The sequence below is a fragment of the Camellia sinensis genome, chromosome 9 (genome assembly GCF_055761805.1).
Source record: "Camellia sinensis isolate YWXY chromosome 9, ASM5576180v1, whole genome shotgun sequence".
Taxonomy (NCBI): domain Eukaryota; kingdom Viridiplantae; phylum Streptophyta; class Magnoliopsida; order Ericales; family Theaceae; genus Camellia; species Camellia sinensis.
In genome coordinates, this window is record NC_138969.1 from 135,432,197 (window position 1) to 135,451,997 (window position 19,801).

Here is a 19,801-nt window from a genome sequence, read left to right on the forward strand (position 1 = left end):
CTAGGAGGTCGAGGCTGACGTTAGAGAGGCCCCTGTTATTGTGGATGCGGCCGGTTGGCCAGAGATTCCCACCATGATTCCATGCTAGCGGCTAAGCAGAATGGCCTATCAGATCCCGATAAAGCCACCAAAGGCGGGGCGCGAGCATGTCAGAGCCCCCGGGCGCACCTCAGGTATAAACCACACTTGAGAACTTGCATCCCGCATTTTTCCTTTCAGATATGGATCAAATTCACTTGTAGGTGCCCACAGAGTACACAGAGGGCCGCCTTCAGCTGTTTGCATCTCTAGTCCACATGGTGTAGAGGAGAGAGACGTTGCTTGCTCTTCACGGTATCCAGGTAGATCCCCTTCCCTCTCGTGCATTGCATTGCTTCCCACACTACACTTGCATGCCATACTCCCACTGATACACGATACTCATACTGTAAACTGACCTGACTTTTGAGACTACCTCACACTACACTGATGCACTGAACCTATGCTGAATATGTTTCATGTATCACACTCATACCAGATCATGTATTCTGCAACATACTTGTATTGTATCTAATGTTCTGGTGCATGTTTCCCAAGTCCCACCTGCACCGAGGGCACTGGCTGTACCGAGGGCACTGGCGGCACCTCATCCAGTGATAGGGAGAAGAGGTAGAGAGGTCCCATCATGCAGCCGAGATGAGCGTCAAGGTTGAGGCAAGGGCAAAGGTGCTCGTGGTTGGAGCAGCTCGGAGCCAGTTTTGAGTATGCTGAGACTAGTGACTCTGAAAAGGAGGCAGTGAGCCGACGCTCTAAGTCCAAGAGCAAGGACGATGATACTGGCTCGAGGTTAGGGAGTCCGGAGAGTGTAGAGACTGGCTCTGAATCAGAGAGCAGAGACGATGATTCCAGCTCTAGGTTGATGTTTGATTCTGATAATGGCACCGACGGAGACAATGCCCCTGAGTCCCCTCCGAGGAAAAGGACAATGAGGGCCTCCCAAGCTTGATTTGACTGGCGCAAATTCTTGTACTCTTTTGCTTAATTTCTTTTATTTTAGTAGCTTAACACATGTATAGCTTCAGATAGGTCTTACTTTTGTTTTTGAAAAGCCTTGTATTCATTTTTTGGAAAAACTATGATCGGGGTAAAACCCTACTGTTTTATAAAAAGAGCTATGTTTTTGCATCATGAGCACCATACTTGCATAGAATGTAAATGGAATGGAAATTGCAACCAAACTTCTTGTATTGGAATGATGTTCTTAACTCGATAATGAGCTAACCAACAACCAAAATACATAATACAACTCGATAAACAGAAAACAAAGCAAAAACAACCTGAACACAACTATTTACACTTGCTAAAACCAAAAGACTAAAAACAAGACCCCAAAAAACAAAGACCAGGACACAACCAAACTGCCAAAATCGCTAGGCCCACACTAGTGGACAACTGACCACTAAAGGTAGACGGCCGACTAGTTGTGGTGATCCATCAGCGGGCTAATAGTTGGCACCCACCCAAAGCCTTATCTTATACAAAAGGTCTTCATTTTCAATTTCTTTGCTAGAACCTCATTCTTGCTGCTATGTTTTCTACAAATAAAGACATTTCTTGCCGAGAAGCTCAAAGATTGGATAGCCACTTTGGACGGCAAGGAAAAGGTAAATTTCTCTGGTTTCGGCATAAATACACTTTTTCCGTTAAGTTGTACTTCACTTTGTTTTCTTTTCCTCCATGCCGTGGTATGATGTTGGGACCCAATTACACCTGTATTTCATTTCGGAGCACAAGAAATGTGCCCGACTCTTGAAGAGTTTCAAGCATTGTTGGAGTCCCAGCGCTATGAGGAGATAACTTCCCAGCCCCGTTTTGGCCATGCCTAGGCTTTGGGACGGATGTGTGGGCTTACTTTGCACGAAGCTCGATCCATGGCTCATGATGGGGGAGATAGATATACCCGGCTTGATTCATCGATTTTCTAACATCGGAGATAGAGGTGACCTCCTCTGACGATGTTATTGGCAATATGCCCTCTATTTATACATGCTCGCATATTTCCTTCTTGCCCTTAGTTACGGCAGAGCTAGCATCAGGTTGATTGACGTACCCCAATGCCTGAAGAAGGATTTGGCCCTACATGAAACTCTGGTGGGTTTAGATGCTTTTCATAGGCGAGAGACTACTCGGTTCACAGAGAGTCCACTGCTACTCCAGGTAATGTTCCCCACCCTTTCTCATTTATAGCTCTCATCACTCGGCGCTCACATTGTATTTTTCTCTACGCCCTTTTCTTTACTTTTCTCTCAGCAAATATCTATTTATTCTTTAATCTCTCTTCTTCTTTTTTTTATCCCTTCCCACGTATGGCTAATGGATAAGCTGAAAGTAGTGAACCCTTGCCCCAAGTATTCAGCCCAAGCCTACTTCTTCCACCAGCGGTTGGTGGACTTTCCCACTGAGGGATGGTGGTGCAACTAGATGTACAGCAGATCTGCGACTAACATAACTTGGCATTGCCCCTAGCTTAATTTGACTAAGATGAGCTACAACATATCCTGACAGCTAGGTACACAATTGATTAGCTTTACACACTACGTGTTCTACTACCTCTACCGGTTCAGACAACAGTTTGGACATGGCCAGATCTACCTAGAGGAGGAGGTGGAATACCCAGCTCCATTTCCAATTCGTGCTTCAAATCTGACTTGACACCTCATTGCTTGAAGGGCAAGAGAGCTTCTGGCCCCTGCCTCTAGCTTCAGTTACACCCATTCCAGCGAGTGTTTGGCCTGGCTTGAGGACGAGGGATAGGTTGGGCCAACTTTGGCTTCAGCGCCTTCCGCAAGCACAAGCAGAAGACGTAGGAACACCTGACTCATCTATGCCCCTACTTTATTGCTTTGACTTTTCTTTTCAAGTTTTTTGATGTAAAAGCAACTTTGATTTATTCAGAGATGCGGAGAATGTACTTGTGTTGAAATCAATGGAATTAAAGTTGTGAGCACTAAAAAATTTCCTTTTGGTCCCAAAATGGTCTAAGTTGTGAAAGGTAAAATTTTGAGAAAAATCAACTTTATGAAAACTTTTCAAAACAATTTTCAAAAATGATCGCCACCTGACACACACAAAATCAGCATGCAAGATGTACAAACCAGAATTATTGCATTTCATTCCAACTGACCCTTCTGCTAAAATGGAGATAACAACAACCAAGCTGACAGATAATGGACAAAGATGGCCCTATCAGATAAAAGGATAGGACAGCTGACCTGGAGATGGTTATGGCCGAACTTTAGGATGAAGTTGCCTACGTATCCCAAAAATGGGAATTAGGCCTTACGCAGTTTGGTTCTGGTTCACTCGACTACTAACTCTCTCTTTTTACGCTCTAACTTTTGCCAAAGTCGCCCTTTAGGATTTTCAACCTTGCGAGCTCAGTTTTTCTTCATTTCTATTTTTTCATGCTCTAACTTTTGCCTAGGTTGCCCTTTTAGGTTTTCGGCCTAGCAAGCCCCTCAAGGATAATATTTCCTCAACTTGTCCATATTGATCAGTTGTGAAAACTGCAAACCATCTAGGTCTATAAGAATAATTGCCGTTCCTGACCAAATAGATTTGAAAATGTAAGGGCCAATCCAATTAGGCCTGAAATTGCTCCTAGGGTCACAGATGGGAGCTAGGTTGTCTTTCAGCATCATATCTCCTTCCTTGAGGTTTCTAGACTTAACCTTCTTTTTGAAAGCACTAGCAATTCTGCGTTGGTAGCCCTGGATGTGATACAGTGCCCTCAGCCTTCTCTCATCAAACAACATCAACTCTTCGAACCTGCACTGCTGCCAATCCACCTCTACTATCTGACACTTAGCTATAATTCGCAGCGATAACACTTCAATTTCTATTGGCAGAACGGCTTCCATCCCATAGACAAAAGAATAGAGGGTTGCCCTGTGGATGTCCGAATCGATGTTCTGTAGCCCAAGAGAGCAAAAGGTAACTTATCCGGCCAGTCCCGGTAGGTCTCAACCATCTTCCCTAGGATGTTCTTAACGTTATTGTTGGCGACTTCAACAGCTCCATCGGTTTGTGGTCTATATGCTGATGACTTGTGAAAATCCAGGTTATATTTCTTGAGTAGATCCACCACCTCTTTCTTGAAGTGTGAACCATTATCCAGGCCTAATGATAAACCTTCATTTTCTCTTCTTTGACCTTACAGTCTCCGTTTACTTGAAAAACAACCAAGTTTGAGTCTCTAATAACATCCAACCTTATTGCCCCTAGTTCTAGGGCAACTTCCAAACCAACAATACACGTCTCATATTCTGCTTCGTTGTTGGACACTTTGGACCGGAGTTTGAAGGCTAGGGGTATATGGGAATCATCGGGTGCTATCAACAACACACCTATCCCATAACTGTACTGATTGGATGCTCCGTCGAAGTACATCGTCCAAGTTTCCTCTTCTACCTACAAAACATCTTCATTTGGGAACATGTATTCTACTACCTCATCTCCTTCTACTAGGTGGTCTGCCAAGAATTCTGTTACAGCTCTCCCTTTAACTGATTTGTGCATGACATACTTGAGATCAAATTCGGAGAGAGGAAGCAACAAACGAGCTAGCCTACCCGTAAGCGCCGGTTTCCGAAAAAAAAAAATTTGATAGGATCAAATCACGAAACTAGGATTACAAAGTGAGCTAACAAGTAGTGCCTTAACTTCCTGGTAGCCCATACCAAGGCTAAGAAAGCCTTCTCAAGGGGTGTGTAATGGATCTCATAGTCCAACATCTTCTTGCTCAAGTAGTAGATGGCATTTTCTACCTTATCCTTAGATTCTTGTGCGAGCATGCACCCCATGGTCGAGTCCGTTACTGACAAATATAGAATCAAAGGCTTCATCGGCTCCGGCGATAACAACGCAAGTGGATTCTAGAGGTACTACTTAACCTGCTCGAAGGTAAACTAACATCAATCATCCCATTTGACTTTCTTTCCTTTCTTTAAGAGACCAAATAGTGGTTCACAAGTCAAGGTTAATTTGGAAAAAAACCGTCTTATGAATTACACTTCGCCTAGAAAGTTGCGCACCTCCTTTTCAATCCTTGGTAGTGGCATTTCTAAAATGGCCTTGATTTTGGACGGATCTACTTCAATTCCCCTATGTGTGATTTGAAATCCCAGCATTTTCCCTGCCATCACACCAAATGTGCATTTCTGTGGGTTTAACCTCAATCTGTATTCCCTAATCCGCTGAAAGAATTTTTTCAATGCGGTGTAGTGGCCCTCTTGCTCTTTAGACTTGACAATCATGTCGTCCATGTACATCTCAACCTCTTTATGAATCATGTCATGCAGAATGGTGGTCGCAACCCTCTAATAGGTAACCCTAGCATTTTGCAAGCCAAAAGACATGGCTCAATAGCAGTAGGTGCCTATGGCATGGTGAATGCGGTCTTTTCTCTGTCTTCTAGTGCCATCACAATTTAGTTTTACCCGGAGAACCCATCCATGAATGATAGCAATGCATGGCCCGAGGTGAAGTCTACCAATTCATCAATGTGCGGCAAAGGAAAGCCATCATTCGGACTGGCTCTATTCAAATCCCGAAAGTCAACACAGACCCTGATTCTGCCATCTTTCTTTGGCAGTGGGATGATGTTGGCCGACCAGGTTGGATACTCAGACACTAACGAGAATCCTGCATCAATCTTCTTGGTGACCTCTTCCTTCATTTTCAATGCCCAATCCGGACGAATTTTACGCAATTTCTGTTTGACTGGTCAGGCCTCAAGGTCAAGAGGGATCCAGTGCTGTACAATCTCAGGGTCGATTCCAAGCATGTCTTCGTAGGACCACGCGAAAACATCTTTGAAATCTTTTAATAAAGCGATTAAACACTCACGCTTCTCCAAAGACAACGTGGACCCAAACTGGACTGAGCATGGATCCTTCTTAGTACCCACATTAATGGAAATGATTTTATCAATATAGGGCTTAGCAAGCCTCTTCTGCTCTCGATTAATCAAGTTTTTCAAAGCTAGAGTAATTTCTTCCTTTTCGTTTTCATTAAAATTCTAAAAATCTTGGTCAATACAATAAATCAACGGCACAGAAAAGTACACAAAATTTGCAAAGTTTTCATTTGAAAGGTCTGGCTCTTTGGTTATAGACTCAAAAGAAAAGCTAAATGAAGACCTAGACAGGACTTTGGTATCCAGGTTACTACCCCTGAAAATAGCAAACTCAGACTTAAAGGAACTTGATCTGATCCCGACTCCACAGAATTAGTGGAATCAGACTCCAGCTCATCACCTGATTCAGAACTGGAAATAAAGCCTTTTTCTAGTTGCCAAGTAAGACACGGTACCCTCGATGCTTCCAAAATACCACTGGTTGGGTCCACACCTAGTTCTTCCCCGATCATGGAGACAGTAAAGTTATCCCCAAGTACTCTAGGCCAATCGCAGGATTCGCCAAGAGACTGGCTAGTGCTGCCCCTACTTTAGCCTCGTTGTTGTCTGAGTCATCTTCCTTGCTTTAGCTAACTTTGGTGCATGGCTCATCCCTCTTCTTATCACTATTTTGCAGTTGTAGATCAAAGAAGATTTCAAATCCGGGGACTCACTTTTTCAAGGAATTTAGCCAAGGCTCAGGAAAGCTGTACAAAGGGAAATCCTCTCATTCTCGAACAAAACGACCATTCAACGTCCCCTGGATTAGCATGTGGACAAGCTCATAATGCTTCCCACCTCTCTTGGCCTTGGTGTTAGCCCTCATCTCTTCCTTCTTTCTTGTCCAGTCTTCTTTGGTGGGCTCATAGCCCAGTCCAAAGGCATGTGGGTTATGTGACACCTCGATTGATGTTGTAACACCTTTTTGCTTGCTCTGTCCAAGTCCTATTCTGCATGTGCCATAGTTCATTCATGAAGTAGATGGACTGGGCACTAACGTACATGCCTTCGTCCGCGTCTAGAATGGTCTGCACCACTCGAGCTTCTGCCAAAGTGAATCCTGAGAGGAATACATCTTCATCGCCATGGTTAATCTTTAACACTGGTGTAGTTACCTCTGGAGGTGGATAGATAGATGAGTTCCCAAAACTAGTTGCTACTCCTCCCTCATGAGGATACTTCAACATCTGATGGAGGATGGAGGAGACAACCTTCACATGATGTAACTAAGGCCTCCCTAACAGCAGATTAACGGTAATCGGCACATCCAAGATGTGGAACTCGATCTCTTGCTCTGGCGAGCCCACCTGAACCCGCACTTTCGCTGTACCCATGACCTTCATGCTTGTATTGTCATACACCCGTATCACCTAGGCTATGGGGATAAATTCTGCCGGTTTAAGGCCAACCGCATAGGCAATACGGGAGGGACAGACATTAATGGTAGAACCGGTATCTACCAACACCATTGGCACCCACTTCTCTCAGCACTCCACAGATATGTATAATGGTTTGTTATGAGCCGACCTTTCTAGCGGCAGCTCTTTGTCAGAGAAAGTGAGCATTGGCTTGGCACCGCTAGGAAAGACCAAGCCCACAAGTTGCTTAAGCGTTGTATCAATGGACAATTTAGCCTTGTCCATTGTTGACAATATTGCCAGTCGGTGCACCCGTGAAGCCATAAGGAGCCCCTAAATAAAGATATCAGCTTGGATTTTCTTGAGCTGCTTCATGACTAACTCTTCTTCTAGTTGTTTCTCCTTCTGTTTCTCGACCTCCTTGTCCTTTCCTGATGGCTCTTCTTGATCCAAGTATGGCAGCTTGAAGCACCGTCCACTTCGGGTAAGATGGTCTATCTCCTCAGCATACCAAGTATTATTTGAGATGCAGTCCCCCCAGCCTCTATTAGTATGGGCCAAATGCAAATCATTGTTGTCCCACCACTCGCCCTCTGCTACCAACAAACAATTGTCCAACTTCCCCTGAATCATCTCTAAAGTACAAGTGCCCCCCTCAGGGCGACACACGGTTATAATTTTCAGGCTGTCTTCAATTCTTTCACTGTCAAACTGCCTCAGCGTAGCTTCCTATTAAGTATCTATAGTATTCATAACACACACTTTTTAGGCTGGGTCTCTTGCACATGTGCCCTCTGGCAGTTTTCCTTTTTCAGCCTTTCTGACTACCGCAACTACCTATGTTCCCTTTCCCCCTGGGTTTATCGTAGTTTTTTCGTCCTTGTCTAGCTCATCACTCAGCCATCTGGTATTATCGGATGATCCATTCAAGTCAAACCACTCGATCTGTACATCTCCCTGATCACACTCATCGAAGAACTGTAAGTTGTCTAGGTCTTTTTCGAGATCTGCTAGGTCGTCTAACGCTTGGCTCAAGCCATTCTTCCTAACCACTTTAATCTCTACCCAAGGTTAGTAACACCACTTCAGGCCTGGTTTGAGTGTTTGGCACGATATAGCAACTCGGATCATATGCCCTTTCAAATAGATCCCTGAGACACCTCGACGACAAACTAGTACCTTCCTCTGAAGCAAAAATCTTCTTTACTACAGGTATTGTCACCACATTGTGAGGCTCAGGTTATGGATTAGATGTGCCCATCATGCACAAATTCGTGCCCTCGAGAACAAGCAACATCGATTTTGGTAGGTAGGAGGGGGAAATATATACGCTGGGGTCACAAGAGGTAGCCAGTGTATGGATAAGGTTCAGGTTTTGAAGTGGAGGGACTTGATTATAGGTCGGGAGTGGATTTGTTGTTACATATGGTTTTTGACGTGGAGCGATGACTTTGTTGTCAATGAGATCCTGAATCTCATGATGCAAGTGGAAGCACTGGTCGGTATCATGACCGTGCTGCTATTGAAAAGCACAGTACTTTGCGGGGTTATGATTGGGTGGAAGAGGATCAGGAAATGGACAAGGTTCTAAGGGATTTAGGTGCCCTTTCTTGACCAGCACCTGCATGGCTTTGGATAGGGTCATGTATAGTTAGTTAAAAGTCCTACCTTAAGGTTGGGTAGGGTTTGACGATGTTTGTGGGCTTATGTTGGCAAAGGGGTCGGCAGTCTTGGTTGTGGTAACAACACTTATATCGGATGGCCTTGCAGCTGTGCTACCACTGGCAGCATTCGACTTGCGAACAAATGGCCTCTTAGCCGGTCCCTTGTTGTCGATGATAATCCCCTGCTTCATGGCATCCTCTATTTGAACCCCTATCTCATGAAGTTCTTTGAATGTAAACAGGGGAGAACAATCATTTTCTGTAATAGCTTGCCATGCAGATTCCGAACAACCATTCTAATTTGATCTTTCTCTGAAGGTCGAACAGTCGTCATGGATACTTTAGCATTCCATCTTGTCATAAACTCAAAGAAACATTCCTTTGGCTCTTGCCACGTCGCCTCGAGATCACGGGTTCTAACCTCAATTTGCGTGTTGTAAGAGTACTGAGTCATGGACTCAGCTAGCTCCTCCCAATTCTGCTTTACTGAATCTTCTAACTTGGCGTACCAAATGGCCGCTATACCCGACATAATGCGACCGAAGAGAGATAGCTTTTCTAGTCTAGTTAAGCCTATCGGCCGTAAGATATCTAAAAACAGTCGTAAGTGAACCATCGGGTCTCCATAACCATCAAAGCGGTCAATGTGCGGCATCTTGAACCGCTCTGGTAAAGTAACCGCAGATTTAGTGTGTCCCTCCATTATGTCTAGAATGGAATTGACCCCTTGTGCCTTTTTGAACAACTTTTCCAGTTTGTTGACTTTGAGCGTAGTAGGATCAACCTCCAATTCGAATGGTGCCTCGGTTTGATAAACCGGGGTTTTGGAAGCTTGTGCTGGAATGGGTTCTGTTTGAGCTGGGAAAACCAAATCACCATCGTTTTTTGGATCTTGAGTAGTGGCTATATTAGCAGTGACACCGGGTACAAGGATAGCCGCGGTGGATGCATGTGATGCAAAGGTCGTTGCTGGTTGCGGTTGCTATCACTGTAGCCTAGTTATAACCTCAGCCTGACGGGCCGTGTCCTGCTGTAATGTCTCAATTGTCTGTTACAGCTGGAGTATTAAGTCCTCCATATTTACTAGGGGATACTGTGCCATTGGAATAGGTGACTATTCTTGATCTGGACGGGAAGTAGACGCCTGTTCTTGAACCGGGCTGAACACAAGTGAGCTAAGAGGTGATTGCTATAAGAATTGAACTGGTGAATTCTGTCTGACCGTTCTGCACATCATAACTGGTGACAGTGAGGTAAATATGGGCTGTCCCCAAACAAGATCTCCGACTTTGCAAAGTCTTTCGACGTGGGTCCAGAGTACTTGGGGGATATCAGAACCTTCTGAAGCTATGGTTTAAACTACCTATCAAAAGTAATAAAGCAAAAGAGCAGTAATGAGAAACCGCATAGCACCTCTGCTAAGATGTTATCAATACAGACATGATCAAAACTGTATGACTGTACTCCACACTGAATTCTGCCCCAAAATAGATACCAACTCTACCACTGATATGAACATTCTTGTATAGTCTCATTGCAAAGCTCATACCAGTTAAGAAAGAGACAAAACACCCATACGAGAGGATAGGGTTACCCTGTCCTAGTTTTGTCATGAACTAGGACTCACTACTTCAAACAAGTGGTTTCACACAATCCTGCATACAAGTGAGCCTCCTGTCCTAGTTTGGAACAATCACTATGGCTTTACTATATGCAACTAGGCCAAATGGTCGAAGGGGGTACCTCAGCAAGACTACCTAATATACCTCTCATTTGTAACACCGAGAAGTGAAAGGGGCATCAAGCGGTACGATGGTAGTCCAAATCCAAGGGTTGTGTTTCCAACATGGTAGAGCCCACGACCAGTCAGCCTTTTGGCAAGCTTTTGGGTAAGCCTCCAGCAAACCATCTAGGAATAGCAGATGGAAAACATAGTGGCTTATAGAACCATGCAGATGCAATGCAAACAACATATAAGTGTAAATAAAAATTCACATCATGAATTTCAAGTCAAGCTCTCTAATTCCCTAGCAGAGTCGCCAGAAACTGTAGCTTGCTATTCGTGTTCTTTTCAGATACGGCTAGCCCTACATTTTGGACTCCCGTGGTTCTAAATCGGATTCCACAAGTGCAATGTGAAATAGATAAACACAAATGAGTCTAAATTCGACAATTCTTTTGGAAAATCGATTTTGAATCAAAAATGCCAAAAATGGACTGCTTTGCCAAATTACAGAGTCGCCACCTAAATATTTTTAGGAAATTTAGAAAACCCGAGACTTGTGCTAAAGGCCACTTATCCGTCATCACCAAAGTGTCTCGGCTCGAGAACTTAGGTATGAGAGGGGAAGGTCATGAATTGAGCACCCCACTGATCCGATCAAAGATTGGCCTCTACTAATCGTGATGTGATTCTTATTTATATTATATGCTCATGTTCCAATTTATTAGGCTAATTTACTATGTGTTGCACACAAGTATAGACTAATTTGCAAAAGTTGGAACATTTTGATTTCATGTTTGGTTTTGAAAATTGTTTGAATACGTACCACTCTAAAAATAAAAAATAAAATAATAATAATAATAAGCAATCTCATATGTACATTCATCAAATTATCCAAATTTAAGCAATTAGCCTTCATCCATAGCCATCCAAACAGGTATATCAAGTAAGCACTTAGCCTCATGGTAATCATGTTTGACATGGCAACAACCACACACATGCAATATGCTGAAGCAATAAACACTCACCTAGTACTCCGAGGCAAGCCAGACATAGCAAAATAATTAGAAAACATGCATGCTCCTAATTAATGCAATATGACTAATGAGACATATACAATCGTTCAATTTAATAGGCTCGACTACTAGCATGGTAAATGATCCAATCCAAGACATGAGAAATCACGTATTTGAGTAAGAATTTTTAATTTGACATCAGTTAATATGATAGGCCGAACCCTAAATGCATGCGAGACGAGTGCATGCAAACATGGAAAGTGCTAAGGAAACATGATGCTACATGCAATCCATCTTAAGCGGGTAAATAAAATGAAGAAAGAAATGAGGGATTGAAAGACATAAACATTATTACATATTGCACCATCAAGCAAGAGGGTCCAAATAATGTCCTACTTTAAGCTAATTATTACAATACTGAAATAACAAGCAACACTAACTAATTATTACAATACAAAAATAAATAGCTATCTAATGAATATAAAGCAAAATGGACTAACAACTCTAACCAATTAATCACTTTACAACATGAATTAATTAACTATTTACAACACAAATTAAGTTACTATTCTGACTAATTAATTAATTGTAACACGCTACTAGTGAAGACAATTGTAACGGGCCCCGAGAAGCGAGGAATGACTTATGTATGCACGTGGATTTTCATCTGAAAATGCTCTCTGTTCTACTGCTAGAATGCTTCTGTTGCACAGTCAAAAAATTGTACTGATTTTTACCTCAACCTCTGCTCTTCTGCAAAAAAAATGACACTGCCTGGCTGAAAAAGGTGACCGACTGGCCAGAAGAAGTAGTCTGCTATACAGTAATGGTGGATGGCCAGCCACTAATTTTTGGTATTGCCTGCTGCAAGAGACATGAAACAGAGCACAAACAGAGTATTTTCAGGGAATGTTTATCCACTCTGCCTCTCGTTATCATCAAATAGGTCAAAGGAGGGGTAGGCTCAATTCGCAAGCTATCAGTAGATGCACATTCATTGCATGATAACTTATGAATCAAGGGACACAAGCTTAATAAATGAAGCTAAAAAAACAAATACCAGCAAAACCCCCTCTCTATCATGACATTGATCAAGGGATGTGGTTGACTTGATATTTTGAACCAATTTCATCACAAGAGAGTATGAAATGGCTCAAAACTAAACGGGCTCAATTTAATGTCAGATTGAACCCCAAACCACTTACTATCTTGTTACCCCTTCGTTCAAGTTCATTACCTCTTTTATTTACCTTCCCATTCATTAGTCATTTTAGTCCAATAATGAAGTTTAAGTCCACTAATGGATAGAAGTGTCAAACAAAGGGTTGTTTTGGACATGAGAAAGATGTCATGCCTTTGGTAATGTACTTCCGAAGAGATTAAACCATTAAGCACAAGGATCTCTATCTCAAACTTAAACAACGACCACTTGAAACAGCTCTCATAGCAAAGAAAAAGCCAAGAAAATACGGAGGTTGCAGAGGTGATTAGAGGTGAACACAAGTATGAAAAGCACTAAACAAATGCCATCAATTCAAATAGGTTAGTGGCTAAGGCCTAAACCACCAAACCTGTGAGGACCATTACACTACAAGCATGCCATACAAAACATAAATGAAACTAACAACCAAAAATAGTCCTTAAGCAGTAAAAAATAACGCTAATATTCACATAGAAAAGTTTGGAAAAGCTAGCTACAATATTGAGGAAATTAAGCTAATAAACAAGCACATGGAGGGGAGGCTAACCCTTCCATTTTTGGGACTTCAAGATAACGTTTTTATCCTCTGAAAACCTCTGAAATTTGTTGGTAAAAAACTCAAAAAAAGTTGATGAAGAGATGGGAAACACAAGGGTAAAAGCTTATGAAGTGAGGTTCAAAGAAGGGTAGTCAACCCCTCTACCTTGGATAGCTTTTAACCACAAGTTTCAGCCTATAAACACATGTGAAAATAGCCAAAAAACAGCAAATAAAGATGGTAAAGAAATTGTGCAAAGGAGCTAGGAGTTATACCTCTTGAAGAGGGATGACCCTTTGAGTAACAAACCACCAATTTCACACCCTCAAGAGCTAAGATGCAAACTCAAGTGCCTCAACAAAGGGACCTCAAAGAACTTGTTTTAGAAGTCTAGGTAAAGGTGTACATTGGTTGCATGGTAGAGGGAAAAATATTTTCTAATAATTTTCTTTCTCCAAATTTTTCTAACCTAATTTTATGAGAGCGGGTCAAGTATATATGGAAAATTATGTTAGGCTCTCGGAAATATCAACACAGAAACGGCTGGGGCAATGCATGCACCTGCGAAGACAGCTAGCGCAGCTAGCAAAAATATTTGATTTTTTGACACAAGTGGCCAATCGGCTACTAAGGGGACGGTCGTACACTCATTTGTAGCCAGCCGGCCACCAAGTGGCCTGTAGGCCTCTGGGTGGGCAGGCTTGGTTAGGCCTAGAAAACTGATGTTTCGGTCCAAAACAAATGGTGCAAGGTTTGTAGGTTTCTGAGGCTCAAAACCGAGGCTTCCTGCTAACGAAATTGAGCATTTGACAAGCATATAAATTCAACATTGGGTAAGCAATCTGTGGCACCCAAGGCTTAAGGGAGGTAAAAAATGTGGTGTCTACATAACCATTCAAGGCAAGGAATCTAGGATCCAAAACAATAAATAGGTCAGGTCTAAACCGGAATTTTTATAACCTCCCCTGTTAAGGAATTCTGTCCCCGAAATTTAAATCAATCCAACAGCCACAACATTTTAAATTGAATACTACAATGATAACCAAGTCAACTTGTAACCATGACCCACCCATTGCTCATTCATACTCGTAACAATGAATAACAAACTTTTTCAATATTGAATATTACAATTCGCTTTCCAAAGTGTTTACAATGTTTACATTTCCCAACATTAATAAGATTTCCAATATCAGTTTCAAACACTAACAAATAGGTGTAGATACTTCTCACGGACTTCCGCCTCACGTTTCTAAGTCACCTTCTCAACCCCATGGTGTCACCACAACATGTTAACCAACGAAATAATCTTACCTCGCAAGACTTGGTCCCGAGTATCTAAAACTTAAACTGGCATCTCCTCATACGAGGCATCTTCATCTACCCTAACTCAATCCAATCCTACACGTGTAAAGGATCAGGCTCATACTGTTGGAGCATACAAATATGAAACACGTCATGAACCCCGAAAAAATGAGGCGGCAAGGCCAAACGATAAGCTACCTCCCCAATGCGCTCTAAGATCTCAAAAGGCCCCATAAATCCAGGACACAACTTCCGACTCTTCCCAAACCTCATCAAACCCGATCTTAGTGATATTTTCAAGAATTCATGATTTTCTACCTCAAAAGATAAATGTCTCTTCCTCTGGTCGGCATAGCTATTTTGGCGACTCTGAGCCGAAACGAACCTTTTACGAATAAGCGCGACTTTCTCCGTTGTTTCCTGGACTAGTTCAAGACCTAACATAGGTGCGTCACCCACCTCAGCCCAACACACTGAAGATCTACATGGTCGGCCATACAAGGCCTCAAATGCTGCCATAACAATACTCACCTAAAAGTTATTATTGTAGGCAAACTATACCTAGTGCAATTACTTCTCCCATGACCCCTTAAAATCAAGAACACGACCCGTTAAAATCAAGAGCACAATCCTGTAGCATGTCCTCTAAGATCTTAATGGTTTGCTTGGACTGCCTGTCAGTCTGAGGATGATAGGCACTGCTAAAGGTCAATCTAGTGCCCAAGGCAATTTGTAGGCTCTGCCACAACCGAGCCATGAAACGTGGATCTGTATTTGAAACAATAGTCACAAGGACCCCATGAAGTTGAACTATGTCCCTAATATAAAGGTCGACAAGATAATTTACCGAGTCACTCATGCGCATAGGTACAAAGTGTGATGATTTAGTTAATCGATCGACTATCACCCACACGACATCATTACCTCGTTGAGTCCTCGGAAGATCCACAACCAAATCAATCGTTACAGGCTCACACTTCCACTTGGCTATAGCCAAGGTTGCAACAAACCCACTAGTCTCTGATGCTCGGCCTCTACCTAATTCTCATGCAATTTCCATAACAATCAAAGCTATCCTCCACCGATAGGCCAAAACAAATATTTCTATTCAACAAATAATTTTCAATAAAAGAAATAATCTCATTTCCAAGATGGGAGTGATATTACATATCTAACTCTACCATCATCATCAACATATACATTCATCCCAATCTTTCACAACCAACATCCATGATTTAAAAAAAAAATAAAAAATCTTCTTTACTTTCAAAATCAATTTTAAGCTTTTTCTCTAGAAGACAAGGGTGGAGAAATCGACGGATAATGGTGTATTTGTGTAACAACTACCTCCTTAATTAATTGTTAATCTTGTGATTTGCCTTGATTATGTGTCTATATGTTCAATATGTGCCAAGTGTTAGTTGTATTGTGATCATGTGAACAGATATATATATATATATATATATATATAGAGAGAGAGAGAGAGAGAGAGAAGAGAAGAAAAAGAAGAATTTTGTTGAGTCTTGTACAACAAAGGTAAACATACATCACCTCTTCTCTCAAAGTTCTTTTACCACTTGTTTTTCCCCTCCTAATACATGCTCTTTGTATATATATGTTGTAGTCTAGGCCTACACTCTTGTATAAATGTGTATTAATCAAGAAATGATATGCTTTCCTTTCTTTCTTAAATTTCCAACAACAAATCTTTTCCCTCTCTTGAATTTATTTTCCTATCAAAACTCCATAAACTCGAAATTTGTTTTTATGGTGTAATATTTGGTATGTCTAGAGTATGTGATAATTTTGGTAGGACCTAAGGATCTATTTTTATAACCTAAACAATTTTTCTAAGTTTGTTACTCAAAGAACCAAAAAAATAGTCAACTTTTTCTATTTTTATAAAATTCCAGAAAAATAATATTGAGTCCACTTTTATGTAAAAACCATAATCTTGGTGTTATATTTTAACTAAAATTTGTCTGAACTCAAGAGAGTGAGGGGTTCGAGAGAAAAACCGATTTGCGTAACGGTCAACGGATCTGGACAGATCTTGGTAATTCTGAATTATCTTAAAATCTAAAATACATATCTTACTTTCGTAAATTGAGTTTGAAACTAGACTTATTTATCTAGAAACTCACATGAGGCCAGGTACTTAGGGCCAATAAAAGTATTTTTTTTTCATAATTATTTTCAAACTGGTTCAAATCTGAAAATCTGAAAGTTTGTGTTCATATGCTCTTATTTGGTTTGCAACTCTTATATTCTATGTTTCTTGAATATCTTAGTCTTGATATGTAATCTATGATAAATTGTAAATTTGCTTTGCCATGAATAAATTACTTGTTGTTCAGTTTTGATTCGTAATTATATTGACCATGCTTTGCTATAATTGAAAACATAATGCACTTAATAAAGGGGAAATCAAATGGGATTGTAACGGGTTGCGATCATTCTAGTAAATTTTTTGAGATAATGAACGACAGATTCAAGAGTATGATATAATGGAATGTATTCAATTTTTGTGAAGTCTTGCACAAGTGTGCTTTCGAACCCTAACATGGCACGAGAGGTATTCTAACTGCTTAACGGAAATGGGAGGCATAAGGGTGGCAATGAGGGTCTCACACAGGGAGAGTATCCCTGGAAGCCCGTTCTCTTGGGGCAGACCGTGATGTCACCACACGGGTATGTAACCTAGGTGCGTGGGCATCATTTGTAATTGTGCGATAAGCGACGCACTGGTGGCTATGTAGTAAGCGACGCATTGGTATTGTATTAACCAAGGAGGAGTCAGAATTGCCCGTGGCTAGAGTTAGTGGTTGGGTAGGAACAGAATTCCGCGGGGAGTTGCCTAGAACTAACTAAAATTGACTATTATTCATGAGAACAAAAATTTAATTATAAGCTCTGCTTAATTATTGCTTTCACTGTATGTTATGATCGTGCCGTTATGTTACTTGTATATTTGGAATGGAAAAAAGGTTGGAGTGTGTGTGTTTACTGGGCATTCCAAGCTCATGGTGTTTTATGCCAAGTGAAGGCGAGTTTTACACTGAGAACAAAATCCCTAAAAGCTTTGCAGAACCATAGTGGCCTTAGAGATTAGATTGTATATTTCTTGTATTTGGGATAATATTTTTGTATCAAGGAACTCATTTGTATTTAAAGACTTGAAATTTTTTATTTGTAACTATTATTAATATTTTCTTTTAGTGTAATTATTTGTATTTTGTACTTCAAAATGATGTGTATCCGCTAGTTAAATCTCGGTGTATCGTTGTATTATATTATCAAAATTTGGGGCGTCACATTTTCCATTGGTTTTACTTAACAAAAATAGGCCATGGTTTAGACTAAAAACAAATTAAAATATTAAGATTTAAATTGACAAAATTAAAAACTCGTGATATATTTTGTTATAAGGCTCAAATCCTATGATTTTTTATCGTAATTATTTCGAAAATTTATGATGTGCACTGTTTTGTTATGAACAGTAGAATCTAAGTATTACGAGTAATTTGTGATTAGAAAACTTATGACATGTTGTAATATGTTATTTTGGGATATTGTGGTTACGTTACATATGTTGCAATCAATTTTAGGGTTACACACCATAATTTTGTCATTCAAAATTTTTATCACAAAAATTATAAGTTTCACCATAAAATTTTTACTTTTCTTACATTGTGTACCTTAACATTGTAGCAATTTTGTCCAGGGTAAAGGCATTTATGCAATAATTTTTAAATTGGAGAAATTTTATTATGTGACTTATATATATATATATATATATATATATAATTTTTTAATGTAGCAAAATTGTTTTTAAAATAAAAATAATAATAATTCGATGTGTCACTTTTTAGTATGAAATGCACAGAGCATTAGTTTGGGGAGGTTGCAATCTGGACATTCTTCTTTCCAATAAATTCCATATCATTCATTCCATAAAGAAAAATATTAGGGATGCAAAGAAATTTATCAACATTTTTATGAAATATTTTATATAAGTGCTACATTTATGTCAAACATTTGGTAGAAATATTAGTAAATCTCTTTGTGGCACTGGTATTACCCTTCTATACAACATTACAGAGCATTATTTTACTCTACTATAGCGAAATTCACCAATTTAAGCTCCAATCCACTTGTTATTGGGCATGTGGAGTTTATCATAGGTCTCATTTTGATAATTCGAAGTTAAATGTGTAGAATTCGTTGAGTACTTTATCCTTGTAAAAAACCACGTCGATCGGATATCAATAAATGCTTTATCACAATATATTTTTGTGAATAATTTATTTTTAAAATTATATTTACCATTAACAAAAATATGATCTGATCGAGAGTTATCGCTATCCATTCAACGTGAGTTTTTGCTAGAATGAAGTACTCGACGAATTCTATACATTAAATGTTCGAAATATCAAAATGAGACCCATAACGAGCTTCATAACATTGTCTAGTCCATAAAGTGGACTGAAGAGAAGTTATGGCCTCTAAAGTACTTCGTTTTGTTATATGAATTGAACTTTGTGTGGACAGCTTGCTATTATCCTTAATTGTGATGGATTATGAAAGCATAATCAATGATTCTTCAGAACCAATTTTCTGCTTGTGATATATATTATCCCTTTTAAACTGTGAAATAATGTTTGTTGTTTAACTAAAATTGAAATAAATCAAACTGCGTAAATTATAAATACACATTTTGAGATTTGCTTAAAATACAAATTTCACCTATGATTTGAAAAATTACAAATATCCCATTCTCTGAATTTTTTATTTAACAAAATTAACTGAAAAAATAAAATTCATAACTGTTCTCTTACCTAAATTATAAAATTAAAATATATTTCTGACAACATTAAGAACTGTTGATTGACTTAATGATTTATTAATATAATAGATCATTTGTTATGAAATTAGAAATTTCATGGATGAAATGTAATTTTTAAAACTACATAAGACAATTCGTATTTTAAGCAAATCTCAAATGATGAATTTCTTATAGAGAATATTTTTTTAATCGATAGAAGAATATTTTATAATATTGCT